We start from the raw sequence: 5,000 nt of genomic DNA on the forward strand, positions 1-5,000 counted from the left end.
TTTCCGCTTTTAAACTTGAAACTATGCCCTAAAGGACTGACTAAAAATAGAACCACATACTTTGTGAAGGAAAAAAGAATATGACATGTTAATTACTTAAATTGTAAACAGGAACAACGGAAATAAAATATTAAACTTCATATAAAAGAGAGCAATATTCAAAAAAGCCCCATAACAGGACTTACAGTATGATGTGACAAATAGTGAGCCGATAAAAATGAAATTCAGTATTTCGGTCTCGTTTTTAGTATTATATAAGCTTGCTTGGAAACAAAATTCACTGCACACAAGGTGAATATAGATGACTGCCTTATAAAAGGCTTTAGAGTTTCAGTCCATGGCGTTCATCGGTAATCGCAGAGAATCGGTTTGCTTCTAATGACTTATGGGTAATTCCTAAATGGCGGTACTATTTTTTGATCTTTCTCGGTCATTCAAGATGGCGTCAGTGGACCCCACTCTTCGAACGGTTAAAGTCAAAAGTCCCGACCCCCGGAACTCAACGAATGATCGAAAGTCCTTAGACTTGTAACGTCAAATCCCCTTCCTATGCCCGGCCTCCCCCCCCCCCCCCTGCACTTTTTTGACCCAGGATGACCTCCCCGGGGCCGGGCATTTGAACAGAAAAACTGGTCTGGGTTCAAAACTCCCCCCCCCCCTCCCAGCGGCTTAACATTGATAGGTGCATAAGCAAATACAGGTGTACATACCAGTAAGCAAGGAAATCAGTATTAGGCAAAATAGAATTAAAAAACTGCTTTTTAAAACAGGATTTTAGATATTGTGTTTTGAAGAGAAAGAAGAAGGTCATTTTCCAATAACAGATTTGTCGTATATCGGTTATAGCATAAGGAAGGAAGGAATAAATGCTGCAAAGACACATCCTGAGTTGGTTATTATTTTATATTGCTTAGAAACCCAAGATAATCATACATAACTAATTGTGTACACCTTTTAACAATAATTATAGTGAAATTTCAATAGACCTAACGAAAGACAATGTGAGGTTATATAATCTTGTAGGGGAACAGCAGGTCTAAAACACAAGTCACGTTCCACAGGTCACTCATTGCAGGTCATTGTTTTACCTTTTAAAAAGTGACCCTTTTATCCACTTGACACCCTGTAAATAGCAATTTGTTGAAATTACTGTATACATTTTGTGGAGGGGAAACCTCTGCAATGCAGCATGCCAAAACACTATAATTTATACAGATTAACTTCTAATTCACATTAACTCTGAACTGCCAAATATTTAGGACTTGCTTTGTGCCAACAAGTCAACTTGAAATTTAAATAAAACTCAATATTTCCAACCTCATCAGAAAGCAAATTCAACTTACTTAAGCTGGTCAATACCTTGAACAAGTTTCAATCTTAAGATATTTTGGTATGTCACTATGTGAATCGACCATCACCTTTCCTGGCATCATGATCTTCATTATACATGTACTTGTGACAATTGTATTACATCATAATTAAGGTTAAGCATTATTTCAGTGAACGTTGTCTAATCAATATCTATTATTCGCTTATTTGCCCATATTCACTAAATGGCTGCATATCTACATGTATCTTCATACTAGATTCTACAAAATCTTGAAAAGACATAATGCAGGTGGTCGGTAGGGACTGGTTAGTGCAGTAGTTTCACTTTAAAAGCATTGTCATCATCAAGGCTGAGTACATCTGGGGGAAGTTTATTCCAGTCACAGATTGTGCATGACCAAAAGCTGTATTTATATTCATCACACATTGTGGGGTAATTAAAAAGCTATTAGAATCATCAATGACGTTCCCCTACTGCAGGTCTAAAACATAGGTCACATTTGACCAGTCACTCGTTGCTGCTCATTGTTTCACCTTTTTGAAAGTAACCCAAAACCCTCAATTTGGTTAACGCCAGCCTAAAAACCAACCTTGGGTCTACAGTTAGCAAAATTGAGGGTTAGGGTTACAAAATAAGAAAACCTAAAAGTAGGAACAAAATAGCAGTATTTAAATGGACATGCATCATTATAGTCATCATTTCGAGGTTCAAAATAATTGTTTTGTCAACATGAAGCACAAGCTTTCAACATTTTTCTCCAGCCATGAGCACAAAAAATAGGAAATTTTCCATGAAAAACAATCGAATTTTAAAAAAGACAGAAGAATAGGAAATAGCAATAGCTCGCATGCACCTTCATCAACTATCTACTGTGCAGCTTCCTACAGTTCCCCTTTTATCTAACCCCTGATTTCAATCCATGACGTTATAGTAAAATCTCCACAAGTTGCTAGTTGAAACCAGTAATTAAAATTTAGGAACTGGTTAAGAAGAGGATGTTAATAACGCTGGCATTCCTTATAAGGTTTTCTTCTGTTGACAAGAAGGAAAGTAAAATACATTAACTTTTAAAAGAACATTTAATAGGCTGTGCTTGCTTATGTTAGCTTGAGGTTAGATACAAAAAGAAAGGAATAGCGAACTCATCTTACCTTAGCAGACTTCAACTGACAGGGCGGTCTCGGCTGAACTCCCACTCAATCGATCTATGACAACATTTACTCGGAAATCTGCCCAAATCTGCCACGGACGAAAATTCGATTACGCATGAGCGAAAGACTGTAAAGAAGTTTTACCACTGAAAATATCGCTATTCCGAAAGAAAAAAAGGTGTACACGATGCTGTTGCTAAGAAAAATTCCTGGAGCAAGTTAACCTGCGATCAGGCTCTATTTTAGTTTCGCATGGTACGTAATGTGGAGTTGGTGAAACGAAAAATAGAGCCTGACCAAATTCCTCTTCCAAATTCCTTCCGCCCACTTTTTTTGATTGATTGACATGTCCTTCATCGGCCAATCAAACTTACTTCCATTACACCAATACAAGCGTGGACGGCAGATTCACGCTATTTTGTTTTGACCAGGGTTACTGCGCCTTTCAATAACATGCGAACTCTTAAATTCAAACGCGCAACCGACAAATGCTTTTTTCGCTACCGTCAATCAAATGTTCGGCGGCTCCGAAACTTCCGACTACTGTCGAGCGCGCAGTAATCAAATCACATCGTTGAGCCCAGTTCAGTCAACATAGTCGGAAGCTGGGAGGAGTCACCGAACATTTGATTGACGGTAGCGAAACCGAATTTGTCGATTGAGCTTTGATATTGTAGAGTCCGCATGTTATTGAAAGGCGCAGTAACTACTGTGGGAGGAATATTATAAACGAATTCGAAAGTTACCGTTGGCTTTAATTTGAGAAAAACACATTTAAAGCATGGGGAATGTTCTCAACGACTGTATTGCGGCAAAGGCCGGTGTAATTCTCCCTCCGAACTTCACTGAATATGCAATCTTTTAAGCTTGACATCTTAATTTGTAATTGAGATAACCTAGCATTTTGTCGTTGGACGGTTTGGCAATAGATTTTTAAAGAACAAAAAAAAAGGAGAAATACATTATTCCTTTAACGTGTTTGCCCATGAAGGTTTCTTTGGTGATTTTTTCGGGTAATATCTTCAGTTGCAGTGTATTTCTAGAATTTGCACGCAGTAATTCATGATAAGTTTGGCTGTTAATTTTTTGATGGAGTACGAACAGTAAGATGGACTCGCAAAGTTTCCTTTGTTGTTGTACAATTGATCTCTCCGGAAACATGCCATTTTAGTTTCCGGAGTACGAGTTTTAAGTTAAATCAACTGGAAATATTATGAAGTGTGCAAACAAACCGTGTCATGTACAGTAAAGAAATAAAGCTGTTTAATACACAGATATTCAAAACATGCATTCGTGTAACTTGCGATTTTATCAGCATCTCGTCTTGTTGATATATATGTCCCTTTCGAGTCCCTTGTCTCATCCAGGAAACCAATATGCATCGGCTTTCATTGCCATTTGAAAGAACCAGCTATTTAGCTTTCAAAACATCAGGGAAGTTTGTGCCAAAGTACTTTCAACCCCATGGCCACAGAGCGCGACAACGGAATCGCTAATTTCACTCGTTCCAGAGATTCAAACCCGATTCTGGACAAGTTATGAGATGTTTCAGATGGCATATCTCCATTTATACAAAATTTGGCCGACCGTCCGGAATTCTTGAGAGGCTTTTGGTCAGGCCCAATTTTAGCGAGCGACGACATAAGAGAATATATGGGCGAAGCTAAAAATGGGCCTGATCGCAGGTTAGGAGCAAGAAATGGAACAAGACATCTTCGGTCGCCATTTTGTTTGTTATTTCGTTCGCGCCCGTGTCAAAAAAGCCTGGGCACAAGCAAATTATCAACCAATCAGACAGAAGTCCCCCTTGCTTCACCATCTAGCAAGGAGGACTTTTGTCTGATTGGCAAACATTTGGTTGTCCGATTTCACAGCGCACAAAACCGCGTTATTGTCGAAAACACAACAAAAAAAAATTACGGGCCTGCGCAGTCAAAAGTCACCCTTGCTGATGGTAAATGGTCTCATGTCTCATGTCCGACAAGCAAGAATGGAATAACTGTTTTAATAAATTCCTTACACTCCACAAGTTTGGAAGTACGAATTACGAGCCAAAAAAGCGAGAAAATCCAAGGGAAATCAAAAAAATTTGATTAAGATGCGATGTTGTGTAATACCTTGTGGTCAGACAGACGTAGGCTCATCAAAAAAGTATTTTTTTTGCCTTTTCGCTTACTTCTAAACGTCGGAATTGATCCACAATCTTTTTTTCCATTTTGGCTTTATTCAGAGAGAAACGTCGCTTTCTTCATTTACCATATAAGGTACATGAGCTCATAACTAAGATTGAGTGAACCACTCACATTCGGCAAATTCCCTGTTTTTTCTCGCTGGCTTAGGCTATGCCGAATGTAAATGCTTGACCTTCTTCTTCTTTGTTCCTTACTTTTACTTATCTTGCAACCACAAAAGTGGAACTGTAGGCTCTTGCTTCCTCTAATGTATTCGTCCCCTTCGTATATGTAAGAATATAGTTGTCACCGATTTAAAACGAAATGTATGTACGGTAGACGCCGGTT

General features: G+C 38.6%; 1 protein-coding gene and 1 long non-coding RNA gene across 2 annotated transcripts in view; both read left to right on the top strand.

Annotated features, from left to right (window-relative positions):
- Positions 1-5,000, top strand: part of LOC138013264 (uncharacterized) — a 342,610-nt gene that overhangs the window by 19,631 nt on the left and 317,979 nt on the right. The window lies entirely within an intron of this gene.
- The window catches only part of LOC138012554 (uncharacterized), a 47,964-nt gene that overhangs the window by 16,978 nt on the left and 25,986 nt on the right, over positions 1-5,000 (top strand). The gene's annotated exons all lie outside the window — the stretch shown is intronic.

The sequence above is a fragment of the Montipora foliosa genome, chromosome 8 (genome assembly GCF_036669935.1).
Source record: "Montipora foliosa isolate CH-2021 chromosome 8, ASM3666993v2, whole genome shotgun sequence".
Lineage (NCBI taxonomy): Eukaryota > Metazoa > Cnidaria > Anthozoa > Scleractinia > Acroporidae > Montipora > Montipora foliosa.